General features: G+C 33.0%; 1 protein-coding gene across 4 annotated transcripts in view; it reads left to right on the top strand.

Annotated features, from left to right (window-relative positions):
* The first annotated feature begins 400 nt into the window (after positions 1 to 400).
* LOC145939328 (protein amalgam) overlaps positions 401 to 25,431 on the top strand; it is a 296,331-nt gene continuing 271,300 nt past the window's right edge. The window contains exons 1-5 of one of the 4 annotated variants that reach the window (XM_083043563.1): positions 401 to 648; positions 1,528 to 1,572; positions 16,588 to 16,642; positions 17,027 to 17,393; positions 17,708 to 17,761. The gene's annotated coding sequence lies outside the window, so the exon portion shown is untranslated. The remainder of the gene's footprint in view (positions 649 to 1,527; positions 1,573 to 16,587; positions 16,643 to 17,026; positions 17,394 to 17,707; positions 17,762 to 25,431) is intronic. The other 3 variants (XM_083043565.1, XM_083043566.1, XM_083043567.1) reach the window with 3 other exon arrangements.

The following is a 25,431-nucleotide window of genomic DNA, read 5'->3' as shown; positions in this document are numbered from 1 at the left end:
ATCGTACGTATTTATGTCGCCGCATTAAACGAAGCTACAACCCGCGCGGCGCGATGCACGAAGTTTATGTTTATACTGTCGCCGCAGTGATGTCAACTACTGTCACAAAATACACAGGGTTGCGTTCGGAAACGTCACTGAGTGCATTCCCTCTCATTCTATATCATTTCTCTCTCAGTGATATAGAAAGAGAGGGAATGCACTCGGGTGACGTTTCCGAACGCAGCCCAGGAAGTCGCTCTGTTTAATCGATCTTTTCAATGATCGATTAATCGCGATAGAGAATTTCTAATTAGACAGTTGGCATCACTGCGACATCTCGCGTAACCTTCGTGCGTCGCGCCGCGAGAATCGTAGCTTCGTTTAATTATAATTGTTGTGTGCTGTTCTCTCAAATATGCGTCGCATATAATTATCAAAAGCGCATTAAATATACGTGCGATTAAAAGCGGGAGTGCCGTATTAGAATCGCGTACGATTAACGTCGAGAGTGTCGTTCACAAATTCTCGTGCGATTGTTTTATTTTGCTGATTAATACGCGTGATTGTATTTTCGCGAGCGTGTGCTGTGTAAGTGCCAAGAAAACGCTATAACCTACAAACAAAAAAGCCCGGGGAGGCATCGGACAACGGCGGAGCAACTATGCGGTAAGCAGATTATAATTAAAACAAATTTATATAAATTAATATTATATAAATATATATTAAATCAATATATAATTATATATATAAATTACATATATATAAATTATATATATATATTTATATGTACATATATATATATATATAATTTATATATAATTTATATAATATTATATATAATTAATATATAATTTATATATAATTTATATAATTATATATATAATTTATATAAAATTGTTATTTATATTTTTATTAAAATAAAGTTGAAATTATAAGTTAATATTGAGATATAAATAAATTTGGAATAAAATTTAAAAATATATAATTTGCGAGAAAAAATAAATATGGATATTTAAAGTAATTTACAAAAAAATAAAAAAATATTACATTAAACTTTATTATAATTAGATTATTAATAATAAAACATTTTTATTATTAATAATCTAATTATAATAAAGTTTAATGTAATATTTTTTTATTTTTTTGTAAATTACTTTAAATATCCATATTTATTTTTTCTCGCAATTATATATTTTTAAATTTTATTCCAAATTTATTTATATCTCAATATTAACTTATAATTTCAACTTTATTTTATTATTATATAACATATATTATATATATATGTATGTGTATATATGTATATAATTTTAATATTGTTTATATAATTTATAATTATATGTATAAATTTAGATCTCAAAAAATAATTAAAAAGTTTAGTAGTTTCTATGACGTATATATAATTTTATCAAATATATTATACGATACAAATAAAAGTTTAATTGTATTTTGCAATTTTGCAATTTTATTGACTTCTTCAAATATTAATTATTTTGAAAATTATTTATTTGTATACATATAATTTGTGTTTTTTATATGTTATAGATCAACGCTTTGTACTATAGAGCTTCACTATTGCGCATCGTATCGGTGAGTGTATTACATGCATATATATATGTATATATATATAATATTATCTATATGTAGATTGATCACCAAAAATTAACTAGAGCGCAATTCAAAAAAAAGAGTTAAGAAATTATATGTTAATTTTATATAAAAAGAATTTGAAAAATTATATGTAACTTTTTCGTTAAAAGAATGAATTAGATAATTTTCTTCGAAAAAACTAAAAAATATATGCCAAGCAAATAAAAGTATTAAAATTCTCGTTTTTTTGGTTTATGTACATTTACATATTCGCGAATATGATAAAAACTTTTTGACGATTATTTCTATGTTATATATTAAAATATACAAATATAGAGCTATGTGAACCTAGCACCCGACTTTTTAAAAATTAATTTTTTTAAACGGAAAATGATAGCATTTTGTTCGTAGTTGTTTGTAGTAACAATAATTTTGTTTGTAATTTTATCAATTAAGAAATAAAAAAAATTTTTTTAATGACTCGCACCCGACATTGAGATATCGCAAATCCGCTTGCGCAATTTTCTTTACGATCGTTTGTAGTGGTTTGTAGTGATTTTCGTTTCGTTTGTAGTTGAGCAGTTCGAAAGTTATAAACAATTGTTTATTCGTCCAAGAGCTAACTTTGTCAACTTTTAAGATTTTTTAAATCCGCTTGCGCAGTCTTCTTTAGAATCGTTTGTAGTTGTTTGTAGTGATTTTCCTTTCGTTTGCAATTATAAACAATTGTTTATAACTTTTGAACCTCTCAACTACAAACGAAAGGAAAATCACTACAAACAACTACAAACGATTCTAAAGAAGACTGCGCAAGCGGATTTGAAAAAACTTAAAAATTGACAAAGCTAGCTCTTGGACGAATAAACAATTGTTTATAACTTTTAAACCGCTCAACTACAAACGAAAGGAAAATCACTACAAACAACTACAAACGATTCTAAAGAAGACTGCGCAAGTGGATTTGCGATATCTTTAGAATTAACAAATTTACCTCTTGAACGAATAAACAATTATTTATAACTTTTGAACCGCTCAACTACAAACGAAAGGAAAATCACTACAAACAACTACAAACGATTCTAAAGAAGACTGCGCAAGCGGATTTGCGATATCTCAATGTCGGGTGCGAGTCATTTTGAAAATTTTTTTAATTTATTAATTGATAAAACTACAAACAAAATTATTGTTACTACAAATAACTACAAACGAAATTCTTTTTCTGTTTAAAAAAATTAATTTTTAAAAAGTCGGGTGCTAGGTTAACATAGCTCACACGACGTATAAAACTCTTACCGTTTGATGTTTGAAATCGGGGGGAAAAAAAACAGAAAGTTTTATATCATAACATCATGTATATATGAGCGTTTCGACAAAATTATTTAACAAATCTCGCTCGAATGAGTCATATTATATTTGCATATAATATGCAATATAATGTACATATGCAATAATAATGAGAAAGTGATTTTCTCCGAGTCTGTCGATTAATCAGGGATAGAAACTAGCACTGGTCAGCCGATTTCAGTAATTATCCGTCCGATGTAAGCGACAATAGTAACGCGTCCAAACACTTTTCATCCCTGCACGCTTTTATTCCTCGTTTGAATAATTTCGACAAATATCGCGATAATAGCATTAATAATGTTATCATTTATTACAACAATTTTTTTTAAATTTTATTTACAAATATTTAAATAATAAACTCTATTGATAAAGTAATAAAATATTATTCGCACACGACGTATAAAACTCTTACAGTTTGATGTTTGAAATCGGGGAAAAAAAAACCAGAAAGTTTTATATCATATAACATCATGTATATATGAGCGTTTCGACAAAATTATTTAACAAATCTCGCTCGAAAGAGTCATATTATACGCGCATATAATATGCAATATAATGTACATATGCAATAATAATGAGAAAGTAATTTTTTCCGAATCTGGCGATTAATCAGGGATAGAAACTAGCACTGGTCAGCCGATTTCAGTGATTATCCATCCGATATAAGCGACAATAGTAACGCGTCCGAACAGCTATGTAAACCTAGCACCCGACTTTTTAAAAATTAATATTTTAAAACGGAAATAGCATTTCGTTTGTAGTTGTTTGTAGTAACAATAATTTCGTTTGTAGTTTTATCAATTAATAAATAAAAAATATTTTCAAAATGACTCGCACCCGACATTGAGATATCGCAAATCCGCTTGCGCAGTCTTCTTTAGAATCGTTTGTAGTTGTTTGTAGTGATTTTCCTTTCGTTTGTAGTTGAGCGGTTCAAAAGTTATAAACAATTGTTTATTCGTCCAAGAGGTAAATTTGTTAATTTTAAAGATGTCGCAAATCCGCTTGCGCAGTCTTCTTTAGAATCGTTTGTAGTTGTTTGTAGTGATTTTTCTTTCGTTTGTAGTTGAGCGGTTCAAAAGTTATAAACAATTGTTTATTCGTCCAAGAGGTAAATTTGTTAATTTTAAAGATGTCGCAAATCCGCTTGCGCAGTCTTCTTTAGAATCGTTTGTAGTTGTTTGTAGTGATTTTTCTTTCGTTTGTAGTTGAGCGGTTCAAAAGTTATAAACAATTGTTTATTCGTCCAAGAGATAAATTTGTCAACTTTTAAGATTTTTCAAATCCGCTTGCGCAGTCTTCTTTAGAATCGTTTGTAGTTGTTTGTAGTGATTTTCCTTTCGTTTGCAATTATAAACAATTGTTTATAACTTTTGAACCGCTCAACTACAAACGAAAGGAAAGTTACTACATACAACTACAAACGATTCTAAAGAAGACTGTGCAAGCGTATTTGCGATATTTCAATGTCGGGTGCGAGTCATTAAAAAAATTTTTTTTATTTATTAGTTAATAAAACTACAAACAAAATTATTGTTACTACAAACAACTACAAACAAAATGCTATCATTTTCCGTTTTAAAATTAATTTTTAAAAAGTCGGGTGCTAGGTTCACATAGCTCAAATATAGAGGCTGCGCACAATAAAAGGAATAAGAAACAGAAAATAGAGAACAAAAAACAGAAACAGGAAATAGGGTACAGTTGGGAAATATGAAGCATATGAAATATAATTTAATAACACAGAATAGAGAAATTTCATCACTTTTTATCTTAGCACTATTCTTCTGTTTTTCTATTCTGCGTTACTAAATTATATTTTATATGTTTTATATTGAACTGTTCCCTATTCCTTGTTTCTATTTTCTACTCTGTATTTTCTGTTCTTTATTTTTTTATTGTGCGCAGACCCTTTAATAAGTGCAAATAATATAATATAATAAGATAATGTGTGTGTGTGTGTGTGTGTGTGTGTGGCGATATATTATAGGTAATCTCGCGAGAAAAGAATTTGTCTTGTAATTATAATAGGTAAGTTAATAGATAAATATTTTAATTTTTTTCAATCTTTTCTCGCGATCTATTGCTTGATTTTACGTGTCCTCTAGTGGGGTGAATTCGCACCCTCGTGGGAATACGATGGCTAACATGGATTCCTGTTTGATCACGCGGCAAAATTTAAATAAAAAAAGAAAAAACAATTGTAATTAAAAGAAAAACTTTTGCCTAATTTTTAAGAAATGGGCATGCGGGCGATCAATAGAAAAGAGATGTATAAAAAGTAGAAAAGAAGAATTAAATAATAGAGAAAGTCTTTACAGTATGAAAGTATTGATATAAACTTTGAGAATACGAGATAATACTGTGCAATGTTTTCAGAAATAAAAGAAATCTTTTCACTATAAGAGAGAGAGAGAGAAATTATTTAAAAAAATTTTATTATAGAGACAGCTTCTTTTCGTATTTTATTACATTATTCTATTACATAATTAAAATATTAATAAGATATAACTCATCAGATTTACATAACAGCCATCCTCTTAAATCATTAACAATTGTCGTAAGACATTAAAATGAGTTGAAAATATTATTCGTTTTGGGATAAAGTAAGATTGAAGATCGAGCAAGAAGAAATCTTGCCGTTCGACAACAAAATATATGCTGTTTTTTTCTTTACAATTGCGGAGATGAAAGCAGTCGCTTGCAGTGTATAATGTAGAGCGAAAAGTATCATTCCGTGCCATCTGCGCTGGAGAAAATCGCGAATTCCACTGCCGAGATCTTTATATCTCCTTCAGACGTCGTCTGCAATGCCTCGCGAAGCTGCACTCCGAGAAACAAACAGTATATCCGTTTAAAATCCTACCTCATACGTGGAAAATTATTTCTTCAATTTATTTCATTGCAAGACTCTGACATTGTCGCAGACCGCTGAGACATTCGTCGAGGTTATTAATATTTCACGAGTCGTACAGAAAGAGTAAAGATTCTTCTTTTAAGGCCACTATCATTCCTCTGAATTAATTGGATTCTGGTATTACATTAACTTTATGAATAATTTTAACGAAGATCCGCGTTAAGCAGTCCTGCTCTCCTGGAACGGATTATCTAAAGTCGCGGCAATTTCTACCGACACCTTCGCTTTTCAACACGTACCTTCAAATACGTTTTTTGCATACTGATTTCTAAAATTTATACTTATAAGTTTATAAAATCATATTTTTATAATTTCTATTCTTTATTCTTTACAAAATTATATTTATAATTTTGACAAACACACTGCACACATATTTACGTCGTCTTCAGTATGTTTAAATAAAAAATATATTTTATATTAAAATATATATATTCTTTAAAAAAAACTCGATAAATTAAGTTTCTTTGATCGTCGATTTAATAAAAGAATATTTAAATAGATGGTAATGTTTCTAAGTATATCTATCTTTTCTATATATATTTATATTAATAATTTTTATATTGAATTTAGGCTACAATTCTTACAAGATCGAACTCATAATTCTATATTTATTCCTAATGTAAATGAGTCTATAACAAAAGTTTGTAATTCCTTAAGAAGGTAAATATATTTAATTTGATATTTTATTACGTTGGCAATTTGATATTTTATTACGTTTTAGTTTCTAACAATAACGATCCGGTTTTGTTTCTAGCTCAAAGCACATTTATATGTTAAAATGAGTAACAAAAATTTTATATTTACATAAAAGATAAAATAATAAATTCTAGCAGTCAGTGTGCTGTAATTTTTAAATTTAATATAAAAATCTAAAAATTATTTGAATATAAATAAAATGCTTATTTAATTAAAGATGAAAACTGATAGCGTTTTTCACTGGGAGAACTAGTGCGCACTGAGTGCACATAAAGGTTATCACACACAATTTCACAATGATATAAGTAATTAAAAAAGTAAAATAATTCATAGTAAGAGCTATTATTATTATTGTTCAATATGAGTAATGATAATAATAGAGTAATGATAATAAGCTTTTACTATTAATTATTTTACTTTTTTAATTACTTATATCATTGTGAAATTGTATGTGATAACCTTTATGTGCACTCAGTGCGCACTAGTTCTCCCAGTGAAAAACGCTATGAAACTGACACACGTTCAACTGCTAACCGTGTGATAAAATCTGAACGCTAATGATAATGGTAATAAGATAATTTCGATAAACGTTGGATTACTTGTAAGTACTGCTTTTTAATTTAAATTTCTATTAAACAGTTATGGGGTGTGGTAACACAACCTCTGCGTGTCTCTCGCCCCATTTCATTGATATAATTATCAGTACTTTATTATTCAGTTAAATGAATGCACGCCACACCCCCGTCTTCTCTCCGCGTCTCTTTAAATGTCTCGACGTGGATTTACATTAACCCGGCCCTCGTTACACACAGTCTTATTTACGTGAATATTCATCAAGGAGGTTGAAACACGCAAGTTGCGCTCGCGCTAATAGTAGAGGGTTATAGGAATTGGTTTCTCGACTGACAAGAGGGTTACGCGTCTTGAGAGACGCGCGTTTTCTCTCAGTTCGTGTTCTCAGGAAGACGAACGAACACGGACAAGAGAGTAGACGAGGAGGAAAAGGGATAAGGGTGGGAAGAGGAGAAGGAAACGCACAAACAAGGTCGCACGAATAGTTGCGAATTCAAAAATGAAACAACAGGCGCATCCGTCGGCCATTATTTTTCACGGGGGGTGAATGCGGAACGAACGCGCGGATCGTTGCAAAATTCTGCCAACAGTCTGTCCTTTTTGTCTTTTTCTCCTTTTCCGCGGATGTAACGTTTCTCTCTTATTCTCATTCCATTCTCTCTCCCGATTTCTCTCTAGCACCCCATCCTTTCCCTCTTTCTCTCTCTCCCTCTCTCTCTCTCTCTCTCTCTCTCTCTCTCTCTCTCTCTCTCTCTCTCTTCAATTCACCTCTGTATTTTAAGCTGCCTTCCATTTTCCATTCTACAACCCTCATTTCCATTTTGTTGTCGGGCACAATTTAAATCTCCGTTGGACCGATGACACTCGGCGAGCGGATTCCGCTCGGCACGAGCGCGATCGCGAATGGCTCGAAGCGAGCGAATAATGTTTGCCCGTGCCGAGGAATAATTTAATCAACTTGCGCGTACCTGATGAGAGAATGAAACGCCGATAATGATAGGATATTTATGGCATAGTTGTTAGGATAATTCGCGAGCGCGGTCAGAGATACGCAGCGCACGATCATTAAGCTAATTATGTGCGTTTGGTGGTCAAATATTATTTTTAGAAAACTTGTATGCTTCGAGTTGACTCTCAGCGGGAAAATCAATTCGCGGTCACAAGTGCGGTTCTTGCCTTTGTAAATCGATCTATTGTCTGCGCATGTAATTTATGGCAAAACTATATTCGATGATTCGTTATTGCCATAATTAGTTGAAACAATCTATTAATATGTTATCCATTGATTTCAACTACTGTAACATTCTGCATAATTAAAATTAGTTCAACACTTTGTGTCAAATAAGCATTGAATAATAAATATTAAATACTATATTTTGTGAAATACAATTAATATATTTTCCTTGATAAAACAAGACTTATGGTCATTTGAAAATGTGACATCCAAAGAATTTAGATCAATTATTTTTTTTTCGTCATATTGATGAAGAAATAATAAATAATTTTCCTGATCTCGATAATGTATCTCAACCAAAGCATTGAGCAACCAAACTTCTAATCGCGTAAATACGCCGCATTATTTTCAATGCTACTAATGTTTCATCAAATTAACGATATATTCGGCAGATTGAGCTATCTCCTAAGCATCATACCGTTAATAAGATTTATTGGTAGCTTTAGTGAGAAGCAAGAGAAAAAAGAATGGTTCTTATCGTTTCGCCGTGGCTGAAATACTTATTCGATGGAACCGCCTTATCCCAAAGGTTATCATGAGCGACCCTGTGAGACTTAAACAAAGTTGGCCAAGGTAAGAGGTAGTGAGAAAACGGTAGAGAGGGGTTGGTGGAGATTGCAATAGCTGGACGTGGTACTCCTTTATTGAATCATGGATCTAACGATGAGACCAGGCACTAAATCCCAGAACGGATATCGGGTTACTCGTTAGTCGAGAGCCGTTCCGCTAAGATTTATACGATTATCCCTGAATTTTTTGAAAATAATCTCCAAGGCCGACAAAATTGTATTAATAAAAAAATTTGTCAACAATTATGTTCGTGTTTCATATTAATTGCGTGAAATAATACGAAAATTAATGTTTATAATTTTATAGAGAAAGAACTTGTTTAGCAAGATCAAAACTATTGTTTTCATTATCTTTCTTTAATTCTTTTAATAATATTTCTTAAATAATAATAATAATAATAATTTTTAAAATATTTTTCGATATTCCGAATTATAGTCCAATAACAATGTAGATTGTAAATATGACTATAAATGCAAAAGAGAGCAAAGTTATAATAATTTCACAATTAGATATAATATTATTGAATAATACTGCGCAAGAAATGCTAAAAATAATCGTTTAAAAGATCTGTTATTTCGAAGACAGTATTGATCAATTATTTGTAATAAAATTTTAAAGTTTGTGTAAAATTATATATACATACAAATTATATGTACATACAGGAAAAAGGAAGAGAAAAAGAGGGGAGGGAAAAGAGAGAGAAATTGGAATTGGAAATAAAAAAACTAAATATATGTATTTAATACAAAAATAGATGTAAGTGAGCTTAAATCATTTCATGTTTGCCAACGATTCCGCTGAACTTGAGTTTTATACAATGTAATCAAGATTTCCAACTGATTTGCCTAGTGAGCTGAATAATATTTGTTCAACAGAAAATTATGCGTTTGATAGAAGTGTAGAGTATAATTTTAAAAACTTTACATCCGTTTTTCTGCTCTTTTCGTTTCATATTTTTGCTATTTGCCTACTTGCTTATATGAATAGAAAAGAATATAAAACAAGTATTTGAATAACTTTCATAGTTGATAGTTAATAAAAATAACTTTCATAGTTGATAGTTAATAAAAAATTTTTATAAAAATTAAAACTTCTTTTTTCTCTTTTTTTTCTTAAAAATGTAAAATGATTTATTTTTATTAATAATTTTTGTTAAGGATTGAATAAAGATGGATTTTATCCGTTAGTAATTTTTATATATTTTTCTATCGCATCTTGCACATAAAGATCGATTTTTGGGAGTTTTATAAAACGGCCAAGAATATAAATATTAAGTTAGCAATTAAATACATTCTCAACAAGCAATATTCAAATTAATCTCTTACAATAATGTTGATTGTGAATTTATTATAATAAATTGCGTTTCTCTATAATTTGAAATTAAATCGTGATTTTCAGTATTACAAAATACTTTTGCAAATAATTATAGACAAAGATAAAATATTCAGTTAGCAAAATATTTGCATTTATATTGAATATCAAAAGATATATAGTAGCATTAAACCTACATATATTAAGATCTATGAAATTCTGAGCATGACATTAATACGTCGTTAAAAGTTTTGGAGAGAGGTTTTTTGAACCATTTGTAAATGGACGAAGAAATAACTAATAAGTTTTAAAGTTTCTACTTTACAAGCATTCTGCTATATTTATCCGTTTCTCACAAAAATAAAATGTTGTATTTCTGATGCCTTATATATGTAAAATCATTAAGACAGTATCTCGACTATTAACTATTATATACACTTGCAATTTTAAGATGAGGCATTCTATGTTGTCGTTTTAGTCGCAACAGATTTTCACGCGCTGTCAAATGTCATGCGACGAGAAGGATTGGTAAAGATCATATGTCCTGCACATTTTTCTTATCAGTACTTACTCCGTTGATATGTTAATTCCATGCGCGGTACTTGACTCTTGCGAAAATATTCCAAGGAATATTTTCAAATAATACAGGCGTGCCTAAATCTCGAGAAGCGTAGCGCGTTAAATGGCGTTTTATATTTTGCACAGTAAATACACTTTCCGCAGCTATAAGAAGCGAGATTAAAAACTACTCACACCGTCGGTTCCGCTTTAAAGGTGATTCGGGAAATCACCTTTAAGCAGAGGAAATGAAAAACGTAACGTCTTTCCCTCCACTCAGGAGGGGTAGTATCCCCCGATCTCCTTCTACCGCTACGTTAACCCCCCTTGGAAGGGAACTCCACTGCTATTCACCGCCTTCTTTCTCCGTTCCTCTTTCTTTCTCTCTATTTCATTCTCTTTCACGGCGTCTCTTCACAATCAGGTAGTACGGAGGTAGACGCTCCGAAATGAGGACAATAAAGTCATTCTCATTTACTTCCCGCCACGGCGCGCTCCACTCCATCCCGACCACCCTTGCCGTTCGGTCAATTCCGTCGCGGAAAAACGATACGGCGGGGCGAGCGGCGGGTGCTGCAAAAAGCGAGAAAAGTGGCGGCGAAGATGGCAGGTGGGGTTGGGGCAAGTGTTCGCATTTGGCTTCTTACAGAACTGAAACATAAAGACGGTGGGTGTATAGGTGTGTTCGTGAAGAAGGATGGCGGCTCATAAAAATGTAATTAACTTCATATAAGATGAAAGAGGAGCAGTCACGCGGGCACGGAAAGAGAAGAGGTGAAAGAGGTGACGGGTCGGTGGAACTTGGGTCGGGAAGTTTGTGCGACCCTGCAACCACCGGGTGGATGCTAGTGCGGAGGAACAAAGATGGTGGAAGGAATTAAGACGACCGTGCTCCGACGTTACTTACTGTCCCTCAGGTTTCGCGGACTGTCCCGCCGTTTCTACGGGAATTATTATTTCCGCTGGAAAATTCTCCCCGGGTGATGAACGAAGTTTCCCGTGCCGTCACTGTCGTCGTATCGCAATCAAACTTTTGATGGGGGAGAAACCGCCTGATCTTTCGCCTTTTTATTTATTTATTTTTTTTCTTTCATTGCTCTTTAGAGTCGCGTGGGAACTTCGGAAATTATTTCGTTCGTGCCGCGCAACTCGCTTTCCGCAACAAAAAGTACAAACTCACGTATCTGATTAGATTTCTTCTTCTAAATTTTGCCATTGTTTCTCAAAGATCAATTTTATTTTTATATTTTGCTAGAAACACAAAATGTTATTCAACGTTATAATCATCTAAAACTGCAATTATATATAAAGTAGTAAGAGTTTTGAGAATCCATTTGTTTTATTTTATAATATATTTTTTGATTCTTATTGTCAGCTAAATAATACATTTATTAAATATTTGCTAATCATGTCATCATAGAATAATTTGAAGAATAATTTGAGTAGCATTAGTTAATGACTGAAAAATACATGTATAATATAATTGTGTAGAATATAGTTAATTATAATTACTAGACTAGATTTTGACAACTGCGAGATTTTGCGAATTCCCAATACTTCATGACATAATATGTAACGAATATACGCAAGCGCGTGTCGATAATTTCGATCGGTTTCCGACACATGAACGTCAACGCCTGGCATCGTCCGTGTCGCCGGAATCCCTTTAGGGGATGGCAAGTCGATCAAATGGCGCCTCCGGCTGATGTTCTCATGCCGGTACGATCGCCATCCACCATCGTGACGAGATTTGATCTTCGTCACGTAGTCGGACCCGGCAATGCGATAACGTCGTGACGGATGAACCTTGTCGTACCTAACTGTGGCTTCTCGAGAACATACAACTGGCCGACCAACCGTAAGGCACTTGACCTATCCTGTGAAGTTACCTTTGAATTTCCTGTTCTGTTAGGTCAGGCACAGCTCTCTTACGTTTATTTGCCGATGGTTCCAATAATAGTTTTTATTGCATTTTCTACGATAAACATTTTCCACGTTCAGGAATATCGCTTTACTAAACAGAAATTTGAGAAGAGTTATATATTTTTTTATTTTTATCTTTGTACCGCAAATTTCAGAAGCTCTGTCATTAAAAAAAAAAATGTTATTGTTATAATAAATATATCTTATTTTATAAATAATAATAATTCTTAATTGAATTAAAGAAACTGGTGAGCATAATATAAATCAATTCTATCAATTTTTTCATTAATTTTAACTAATACATTACACACATAATTACGTTTTTCTTGTTTAAATTTTTCTCTCAGAGAATTGCTTGCTAAATAACCTGTAAAAAAAAGCCTGTAAAATAATTTAGCGTGTAACCAACCGTATGCACTTCCGTATATCGTATAAATGTAGCGTATAACGAAGCGGAATCTTGTTGAGTGCAGAATTCACTAGGTGTAAAGGCGAGATAGAACGAGCGAGACAATTCAGTAATCTCAAAGCCGGGCGAAAAAAAACTTCTGATTAAGTCGCACATGAGGACAAGAGGGTGTGAAGGAAGCCGGGGACAGCGAGAAGAAAAGGGAAGGGTAGAACTGGAGCGATCGTGGAGCGTTACTGCTCGGCGGGAGAGTGTTGGAGAACACGGGGTTGGCGGGGGAGTTTCTCGTTTGTTTCGCGCCGGAACAAAGGAATCTCGGATGACAAATGCCAAGCGTGCACGCGGTCAACCGGATCTGTGCGAGCAAAGAACGTCGCAGCATGGGGATAAAAGAGGATGTTGGGAGTCCACCCTTTCGTACAAAGAGAACTGCCCGCGAAAAATAATACTCGCTCTAGCCCCGCGCCGACCGCCCCGATTCCGCGAATTGCAGCTTTTTGCACGGCAAAGTATAGCTCCTGCGAGACTTCGTATAGCGGCATGTATCTACGGTTAATGAAGCTGGCCGCAGCACGCCCTCCATTCAGCCGTCTGGCGCGCTCGACTGCCGCTGATAAGTCTCGGTTAAAGTTGATTGCTTCTAGTGGCGGGTCGCTCAGAAAACAGATTTTAGAACAATCATGTCTGCGGCGCATTCTGTAATCTGCGCTTGACGGTTTATGCAAGAAATGATGGCTCGAATCGCGGTAAGATGGACGAGCTTTTGTTGAAAGAAGGAACGAACCGGTTTACCGCGACTCCCTTCTGTTTTGGAACAATCAGTCTTTAAGTCTTGGAAGGATTTAATGCAAAATTTAAAATATAAGAATTGATATTATACATTGGAAAACAGAAGGATGAAGTAAGATAGTTGATTGTGCGATTAAATTAATTTGTATAAAAGTTCTGATAAAAGTTTTGAAGCAATATGACGGTGACGGGGTAATCTTCTGCAAAGTTGGAACAATTTATCATTCCTGAAGAGAGATAAGGTCACTCAAGAAGTTCCGCTGATGGAGCGTGTATGCCATTCTTAACCGTCAATGCATAGAAACAGTACGGTTAAACGATGAATAGCTTTGACTTGAGTTACAGTCGGGTATTCGCCATTGACCAACCAGAACAGTCGGGTGTTCCTGATATGTCTCCGTCCGAGGTTGATTACTTTCGGTATAGGATCACGCTATACCATGAGCCGATTCCGAAAGAGCCCCGTTCTTGAACGACGCGACAAAGGAAAGAGAGCTGACAAGATTTCAATGCGGCGAAAGATTCAACTTGGCAAACGATTTAATCGGATTGAGGTATCTTTGTGGAATAGTAAAATGACCCGGGTTGTAATTCAACGAGAGCTCGTCTGCCATTGCGTAGCAGTTTCCACTTTTATGCTGTTATCTTTACTCTGTAATAACTGTCGAATCGGAGATGAAAATCCAAGAGCAATAAAATGTAGATTATTACATTTTTATCGATGTTAGCGAAAAAGTGACATATACATTTGCAGATACAAGAATTTATATAATATAAAAAATGATATTTTATTTTATTTCTTTAAATAATTCTTGCGAAGAACTGCTTGATTTGATATTATTTTAATTAAAATTGATACCATACATTTACCAAACCATAGCATTGAACGATAGCTAAATTACAAATTACGAACGATATTTATGCAATTGCGTCCACGTAACGTCCTCTTAACTTTTCGGAACTGGGAGGAACGACTGGCATCAATTGTATGCAGTATTTATATTCCCTCTCAGTATTGCTCTCGATACTTATGTCACCTTGAAATTGCGGTTTGGAGCCGGGCACTGTTTCAAGAGCGCTCGCCGTGCATGCGGCTTGGAACTGCCGCGATTTGGAACACGCGGCAGCGGACATAACGACTATATTTTGGTACGATCCAATCTTCTCGAGCACGCTGTAGCGATCAGGTAGATGGAAAATATCACGGTTGTATGGAGCGAGTATACTTCCGCTTTGGCTCTCTTGTACATTTGCGCGTAGACGGAATGGCAGAGGAAAAAAAGACAAAGAGAAGCAATAGAAGAGGAAAAATTATTAGTCATTTAGAGAAGTGCATAGAAATAGGGCCAAAATTGTATAGATATATGTGGTATCTGTTAAATATAACAGTGATTGCGAAATTAGAGTTAAATAAATACATATGTGACATAAAAGAGTACGATACGCTAGTATTTTTAATAGATTATTCAAAATTCACATTCAATTTTTTATTATGTGTAGAATAGATCAATCATTTGTATAGCATACAGTGTAAGGCATAATTATTAATATATTAATCTTGAAAGAATTTCTGTTAATTATATTATGTATTATTTTAATATTGAACATTATTATAATAATTATTAAATTAGTTTATTTAAATTGATAAGTATGATGTAATTTAATAAACTTTAAAATTAAAGTTTTTTTTTTGCAAAATAACATTATAAGTTATATTTAAACATATATATCAGTAATTGGCGATAACTATAATTGAAGACATGAATTAAATTTAATGTATATATATATATATATATATATATATATATATATTATGATTATAAAAATATTATTTACAGAAATATAAACAATATTTAGCAGAAAAATGTCAAAAAGACAGATAATAAAAGAGAGAAGGTATTAAAGACGAAGTGAGGGGAGTAAGGGGAGTCCAATTTAAGTACTAACATCTGGTGCAACGGTGGTTTTCCGTTTTACGGTGATTCCAGCCGCTTCTTGTGTTCGAAAGTCCAGGTTCAGTTGGCACTTACCCAGTAAATTCCCTGAGAAAAGTTTGGGGAAATACGATTCCGTTCACGTTTTACTCATACCCTACGAGCGCCTCATGAAATCCTCTCTCTTTCTTTCTCTCATCCGGCGTCGTACGTTTCATCGATACTTCATTATGATCGTCGCCGCGACATAATATCCGAAACGTGTTGCCTTATACGAAGGATGCTTTTCTTTCTAACTTTCTCTTCTTGCCATAACTGCCAAGGATACCAAGAATTTGATAATTTATCATGTTGAGAGCTCGATAAGCATTAAAATTCTAAATTTCTAATTTTTCGTGAAAACATTGCCTCTGCAATGACGTATAATACGTAAAACATATACGATCTGTTTCAAATTCTATGAAAATTTTATAATTAATTCTTCTTAAACAAACCAATTTTCCTGAATATGCATACTTAAAATTAACTAAGAAATAATTAATAGCTCTTCTGTGTATGCGTTCGCATTATTGTAATTTGTTTTAACGTAGTGTTTTATAATAAATTTTTAGCGCCCTTCTCTTACCGCTCTGGCTTTTATTGTCATTTTTTAATTATTATATACGCATGGAAAATGAAATTTCATACAATAATAATCGTTTGAAAAATGTATTATTTTGAGCACTACCACAATTTTTATTTTATTTATATGTTACAGATCAACGTACAGTCAACTTCGCTGTTGCACATCGATTGAGTTTATTATTATTTTGGTGAGTTTATTATTATTTTATTTTATTTTATTATTTATTGTGAGGTAACGGTTTTAGAGTGTGAAAATGTAGATTTAGATTGTGTAAATTGTAGACTGTAGATTGTAGATAGTTTCGTTACCAAAAAGGATGGATTACAAATTACAAATATTTCAATTTTAAAAAACGACGAAAACATTTTTAATACATAGTAAGTTTAACTTAATTCATTTTAGAAAAAACACACTAATGATTAATTGTAATTATAAAAATGTGTAATTAAAAATTGTTTTGTAAATTATTATATAATTATAATTATTTATTGTTATAATGTACTTTAATGTAATTTTATATGAATATTTTATAATCCATTAATTCATATATTGATTGTTAATTTTACACCAGTTATCGAAGTTGTATTAAAAAAACGTGAGAAGAGTAATTAAGCACATACGGCGTGTCTGATACGCATAATGACTGACATAAAATTGTGCTTATTGAATTGTGCAAATTGATTCCAATAAAAGTATGTAAGACATTCGAATGCAGTGTAAAATGTCGCGCGCTTAAATCCGGGAGTATCGTCCAAAGTATCGCGCGTTTTGGTGCGGGAGTGTCGTTCAAAGTGTCGGGCGTTTTAGTGCGGGAATGTCGTTTAAAGTTTAAAGTATCGCGCGTGTAAATCAAAGAACTTTGACAACGGGCAATCCTGTCCAACCTGAGAGGAGGAACAGGCCTAGGAGGCATCGGGCGCCAGCGGAACAACCTTGGGGTAAATATTTATTATTTATATACATAATACTTGTTATAAATCACGTATATATACATTAATTTTATTTCTGCGTATTTAAATGGTTAAACAAGAGAAAATTAAAAAAAAAATTTTTTGATATATAAAAGTTTATATAAAAGTTTTGATATATAAAAGTTTATATTTAAAAAAAATTTAATTTTTTAAGTTATTTGATTATATATTTGTTGATTATAGTACGCGTTGAATATAAAATTCAATGGATACAATAATAATTTTAAGAAATATTAATTATTTTGCGCTGTTCTAATTTGAATTCTATTTGTATGTTATAGATCACCGTAGCTTCGATCAGTCAATTCTGTATGCGTCGTGTTTCGCATCGATTGGTGAGTGAAGTATTATTTTATTACGAGATAACAATTTTGTAAAAATTAGATTATAGATATGTAGATTTAGATTGTAGATTGTAGATCCGTTACCTCAAAATGAATGGATTACAATAAATTAGGATAAAAATTTCTGTTTAAAAAAGGATAAAAAATATTATATAATATATATTTATCTAATTTATTTTATGAAAAACACATAAAGAACACATTAATACAATAATTATTAATTATATGCGTGATTATAAATTATATAATTATAATAATTTATTATTATAATGCACTAGTTTTATTATAATTTTTTGTAGTCCATTCAGCCATCTTGATAATTCTAGATCCTACTAACAATAAGTTATGTTGTTTATAATATCAGTATATTTTAAATTTTTGTGTAAGAACGCCCCAGATTTCATTATCGTGGTTAGCTGATTATATTTATTTTAAAGAATTCGTAAAAATATAATTTTGTGCAATAAGAATTTATATATATGATATGTACATCGATTAACAATTAAATACATATAAATAAATAAAATATATGTAACAACTAAAACTTCAATAATATAATATATGTGAATCTCACATAATATCATTCTAAAACAGAACAGGATAAAGTTTTAATCTGACATGTCCCAAGTTGCACGAAATTGCATAATGCAGCCGTTTGCAGGAAGTTACATAGTCCTACATGAAACTACATTGTATTATGTGTTTTATGTTGATCGTAACACAGCATATGTTAGTATGTAGCAAGTGTTAAATTATGTAATGAATACAATTGAGATATATTTCGAGACTAATTGTAAGTTATATAATAAAATAAGAGTATTTAAGTGACATGCCATGCTATATCATTTTGAAACACGAGAACATCTTAATTTAGTATAATAAGTTTTTTATAATTAATATCAGTTCTCTATAATTATCCGTTTTCTATAATTAATTTTCTCATCGGTTTTCTATAATTAATATCTCCATGGTATTTGATTGCAATTTATTAGCTAATATTAAAATTTATTAAATTACTGCCAAATATATAATAATTTTGAATGTAGAAATATTATACACATATGCAGGTATGTGATTTGAAAATGCAATATAATAAGTGTAAATATATTAAATGTATTATCGCTGTAGTAAGTATCGTTCTTTTCCCTTATAGATTTGTTAACAAATCTGAAATCAATCTGTTTCTACGAAAATTTGGTAAAATTTCCTTTCTTTATATAATTCTATAATAATTAATAGCTAGCACCAGATCTAATATAAAATGTGACGCGTAATATAAAAATAATATATGTAATAATAATAATATATGTTAATAATAATAATATAAAAATAATATATGTAAAAAATAATGTTTAATATAAAATAATATATAGGGAAATAGTTTCAGTCTTTTCTATTTTTTGACGCTTTGCACAAACTGTGTTAGAATTTATAGCAATTCAATGAGGGTCAACATGAATGCTGTGATCGAGACCACGATTTCCGATTGTGGCGCAGTAATTATTCAGAGTCGACTAATATTTCCAGGCATATCGTATCGTGTTGTACGAGTATGTGTAAGCGAGTGCCGCGTTATACCACGGGTGCGACGCTGCGAACGGCACATCGTATCGCGCGACAGCTGCCCTGATAAATTGTTGAAAACGATTTGATTAACTTCTCGCCTATACGTCACGCGTGTCGATCGATGCCTCGCGGTTACGCGGTTTACACATGTCCTTACCTATACATATACGCGTGCACGCTCATGAATATGATCGGTCGATTTACGGTCTACATCTACGCGAGTATGATCAGGCCGTTGTACGCGTCACGTTTTTACTTCATTGCTCAAGAGGCAATTTCATTTTTATTCTTAAATCCACGCTCGGAATAGCAACTTGGTCACCACATCTATTTCCGGGATTTGTGCTAGGGATTGGAAGCTTGAAACAGCTTGTAGAATGAAAATTCGCTATTATTTTTTTTAATGAAAATGCAAAAATGATTAGCTAAGTCCTAGGAATAACATGACGACAGAATAAAATTATTTCCGAATTGTCTGATTTATAATCAGTTTGTCGTATATTTTTATTTCGCACTTTAAAGTAATTATTAAAGTAATTACCTCAATTTAGTAATATTCAATTATTTAGAGATGTTTGACTGCATCAAATTAAAAAGGAAAAACAATCATATTTTCTTTTATATACCGTGTCGCGTTTTTAAAAAAAATGTTTGTGCATTAAAAATGAAAGTAAGGACAAAGGTTTCGTTATGACAAAGTTTATATGGCAGTATTATGTAGATCAAAAAATATTGTGAAATGTAAAAATATCTGGCTCATGTTTCACGTGAAATGCGCTTTGTGCGTATTTTAAGTATTGTTTACAGTACTTTGCGTATGTATTATACATTTTACACAAGAAAAAGAGTCCATATATCTATGTGTTGAGGAAAATTATCATATAATTATCATATATATTCAACAAGGATAATTTATATTATATTTTATAAAAGATTATGAATTATAAATAATATATAAGATTTTCTTATTTATGATATTTTTTTTTCAAAATTTTAAAACACAATCTAGTCAAATTGTCTTGTCAGCAATCGGAAATATTTTTAATATAAATTTTTAGCACTATAATTACTATGTTAGTATAATTTTTGTAATTATAGTGTTTAGGATTTATTATACAGTACACACATAACGTCAACCGCATAACAAATGTCATTCTCTCATTTAATGCAACAGAACAAATTTGCATTCACGGCGCTACAAAGTATCGGTGCCACATTGATACCTCAATGTCGAAAATACAAAAGCGAACGAATAATTCACCCGGTTCGACGTGCGCGACATGTCACTGACCGCGGCATTACGAATTCCGCGTGTTTCCGTCTATATTCCGAATGCGTTCCATTTATGAATACATAACGAAGTCTCGAGGAAAACTGAATTGGACGTGTGAAAGCCTTTCGTGCCCGGAGGAAAGGGGCGGTTTTCTCTCCTCGGGGTGCACGATATTAGTAGATGCCTGTCAACCGTCCCACCGTCGTTCTTCTCTTCGCTCTTGGCGCGCGCGTTGCGGTTTTGTCATTAGCGCAATTGCAGAGTTCACCCGTAGCGTTGTCCTAACAAATATTGCGGAAGCTCGTAAAATCCCCGGAGTATTCTAGTTCACTCATGTCTTAAAAAAAAAAAGATGTGGTTATAGCTTTCAACAATTTTGTCGAGGAATTTCAATTAACGTCGGCTTGATATTGGTCGAAATATACATCTTTGACAAAACTATGATGTCATTTACTAAATAGTGATACATGATCACAGTAGAAATGTAAAATATAAAAAGATATATAGTATAATCGGTAATATTTTTGTGAATAATTTATTCCAATTTTCGCGTTGCTGTTGATTATCCCGATATATAATTTCAGATATTAATATATAAGTATTGTTTAGTGATGTGCGATTATAACATGAGATTATTATACACTTTCGGCAATTTGAAATAATTAAAATTAATAATTTGATGAAAATTTAACATTTTTAAACTTTAACTTACGTTTTTGGCTTCTCGTATCTGATTATATGATTTTCAATAGTAATTCTATATGAAGAGAGCAATAATTAAATAATATTATTAAGGCTATATGATATATTTCCATATTTTATGTTTTTGCTATGATCGTGTATCACCGTTTGGTGAATAACGTCATAGTTTCGTCAAAGATGTGTATTTGAACCAATATCAAGCTGGCACTAATTGAAATTCCTCGACAAAATTGTTGAAAGCTATGACCACATCAGAGAGGGAGATGCAATTTTGCTACGTTCCCCAGTTAAAAGGAACCCACTATATGGAGATGTTGCTGTATCGTTAACCATTATATTAATAAAATAAAGATATTAATAAAAGCAATAAAATTATCTAAATGTAGATATTATACAAATTAAAATCACAATAGATATGTGTATGTGTGTGTACTTTATTTAGTCTTCAATTTTATTATCATGCAAGTCGCTTTGATTTATTATTAGAGATTAAATTTTATTATTCTTTCATTATGCTCTTCAAAAAATTATATTACTGAAATCTAAATAAAACTTGCCATCATATTGATATTTACATTTGCACAAGAAATATAGTATTTTTTTTCTAAATTAATTATATTTTTCACTTATCGATTATTGCGATTAATACATTGTCATTTTTTTCGTCTCTGGCTGCTTCTTCTATTTTATCAGTTTTACTGACGTTCAACATGCAAGCTCTGGCATAATCTCGCGTACATAATTGCTCACGTTCTTTACGTCGAATATCGCGGCCGAGTATCTCTGCTCAGATCTCTTTAATCGCACATATTTTTATGAATTCTGCTTTAGTGTCCCGCGAGAGAAGAGCGCGCGGCTTTTTCACGTCACGCTAGAAACCGGCCGGAGACGGGAATGGCGAAAAAGTGACCGGCGGGGAAATCGCAGAGAAAGAGGAGAAAAGGGGAGGAGAAGGGAAAAGAGGCAAAAAAAGCGTTTGTGAATACTAGCAGAAAGTGATATAAAATATATCCGTATTTTTTCAAGGGATTCCCGCCGCCGCCACGGTCGGTCCGAATCCTGGATTTCGTTTTGATGAGTTTTCCCGTCCCGCCTACTTCTCCATTTTAACCCTCCCCGAAAACCCACAGTTCAATCGCAGCCATTGAATACCAATGTAAACGCTCTCGGTTTCTGTGGATTTTTTATTCCTGCATTTTGCCCTTCCTCGCGACCGCCGTCGCGTCCCTCGGGACAGACTTTCATGGACGCTTTCGAAGCTCTTCTTGAGAAAGAGACGGAGAGGGTGTGGCTTTTTCAAGGGTGCTTCTTCGATCGCGGGAGAAATTGAGATATTTGTCTCGTACGTTTTCCGTCCCGCGGTGGCCCTCTTGAGTCGCACATAAATAGGCAGAAGCCGGTTGCGCGTTTTAAAGAAAGAAATTTTCCCTCATATGCCAACTGCAAGCACATCCTTAAAAATGTGCGAAATATATGTATATGAATTATTTATAAACTTGAAAATCTAAGATATGAAAAAATGAAAAAGAGAGAAAATAATTTTATATCTTTATAGCATATGCATGAGGAGAATTAATTAGTCGCATCAAAATAAGTTAGTGACACGCATTAATTTTTTATTAATTAAAAAAAAGTTGTAATAAACTTCGATGAAAAATTTAATCTCAGGTCTTACTATTATAGTAAAGTTATAACTGCAATATCGCCAGGAAATCACCATTCAAGATTGGCATACCGTTTTACGTATTCAAATAACTTAAAAGAAGCTAATAATACGTTTGTACTTTAGTGAATATTTCCGCAGTAATAAAAGGCTACTGAAGAATAAATTTCGTAGCCGCGGCGCAGTGAATGCAGGTGGATTTTTGTAGTAGACTTTATCGCGCGGCTTGAATTGCAAGTTCTGTCACACATGTAGGACAACGTGCGTAACAATATTGAGGCAAAATTTCTTCCATTCGCCGCGTAAAGGGGCGACCACTGATTTAATTACCGGCAGTAACATAACGAGAAAGAACGGTTCAAGGCTACTCGAATCACATTGTTGGCAGATTCATTTGGTTTGAGAGGATTTTATATCGCTCCGCAGTTAGAGAGAGAGAGAGAGAGGGAGAAGCATCGTGCAGAAACGTTTCTACGAAAGAATTACTGAGAGCCGACATTAATATGTAGCAGTGGAAAGCGCGGGAGTGACGGCTTTTAATGAAAACGCGAGAGACATACGTGCCGCCGCGTAACGGATGCAACCGAGAGATAAAAAATGATGAAAACCGGAGAGAAAAGGAATCCAAACGTTGCGTAATGTGTGTGTTACACGAAGGGATGCGAAACTGTTCCCATCCAAAAGCGATTCCTTTATCTTCCGTGAAAGTTTAATTATTATAGACGTAATATATTATTATCGTGCAAAGAGATTTCCATTTTTCATTTTCTAAAACTTTTTACGATAAAATTGTGCTGTTCCACTTTTAATCGTTCATTTTTTTTTCATTTTAATGAAAAATTTTACTCTTTCAGAACAATTGTTAAGTTTGATTTTCTGAAAATTTTTATTAGAAATATGTGTGTGTATATATTACATTATTCTCCCTCTCTTCACATTACATGATTATTTAAGATTTTAGTTTCACCGAGTCGAGTATTTATATTAGAAATATGTATATATATATATATATTACATTATTCTCCATCTCTTTACATTACAGTTACTATTTCGCGTTTAAGGCACAGTTTTAATTTCACCGAGTCGGGTATTGTTAACAACAGACAATAGGAATATTTTTGATGCTTCAATATCTCTGTCCGCGAAAAGGAAAATAATAAATATCCAACCAGCGTCAGCGGATATAGGATATAAAGTAGGATATGAATATATTTCACGAGATACAAACGTGGTCGCGCTTCATATCTAGCTCTGAGAGAACTGCGATCCTTCTCAAAATAAACGGATGCAAATGATCGAACCGCACGGTTGCATCTCGCGCGCATAACGTATTCCATTGTCACGCTCGACAAAATAAACATATAGCAGAGTTGGTCGCATTTAAGCTCGGTATCGTTGCAAGTTGACACGGTGCAGTTTCCTGAGGAAAACACGCGGGGGCGAGTCGTAGATAAAAGAGCGTCTCGCGGATCACTCGACAAACCTAAATAACGTTCAGGGTGACGCTCGTAGTCGCGTCACACAGGCACACGAACATCGCCGGTTGGAGAGAAGAGATATCCGTGGATAACAGAAGATACGTGACTTCCACTGAAGGGAGATATAAGATATGAGCGCGGATCGATGACGGACGGATAGTTCCGGTCATTTTGCTGGAAATCAAGAGCGCATGTGCGAGAGAGAAAGAGAGAGGGAGAGTGAGAGAGAGAGAAACTGCGAAACCTTCGCAATTCGTGTGAACAGCGTGGTTGACCGATCGATCAATCAGTCGCGGTTCTTCGTGTCGATCGATCAACGAGTGCCAGTCGGTCGACCGCGACGAGCGACCGCGCTCCCTCACTTGCGAAAATTCGCCGGAATTATAGATTCTCTCCCGTCGCGTTGGCGACCCACACAGGCGGAGGATTATATCGCTCGGATAAGCGCAAAGCGATTTGAAATCAAATATAGGAGCGTATACTCTCCAGCGATCGTCTTTCCCTATATATCCGTCTTCTACTACCCAGCGAAATGTTACGGCTCTATATGGAATATAAATAATAAATATTGCGGTGCATTAGCGCGATATTACGAAGGAAGGCTATGCGTGAAACGAATTACGCGATAATGTGTCATCTCATAAAATGAAACATCTCTGAAAACGTGAATGCAAGCCATGAAGCCCACTTATAAATATCTGACAATTTAAAAAAAATTAATTTTAAAAAATGCGAAGTTAGAAATATAATTATTTTAGAATCCATCATAAAAAAATTAAGTATTCCAAACAAGTCTTGCAATTGTTATCAATAATAAATATCATTAACAAAAAAAATTTGTAAGTTTCAGGATCTATAGTACATTTTTTTGTCGTGATAACATTTTGCGTTGAGGCGAAAATAGGGGGGTAGTTCTCTCAAAGAGAGCATGTACAAATAGGTAGCTATAGATGTATAGGAGGAACGGCAATGCCTTTAG

The sequence above is a fragment of the Prenolepis imparis genome, unplaced genomic scaffold (genome assembly GCF_030444845.1).
Source record: "Prenolepis imparis isolate NDT839.2.m4 unplaced genomic scaffold, iyPreImpa1.0 SCAF_8, whole genome shotgun sequence".
Lineage (NCBI taxonomy): Eukaryota > Metazoa > Arthropoda > Insecta > Hymenoptera > Formicidae > Prenolepis > Prenolepis imparis.
The sequence above is the reverse complement of the archived record's forward strand: the minus strand, read 5'-3'. Positions and strand labels throughout refer to the sequence as shown.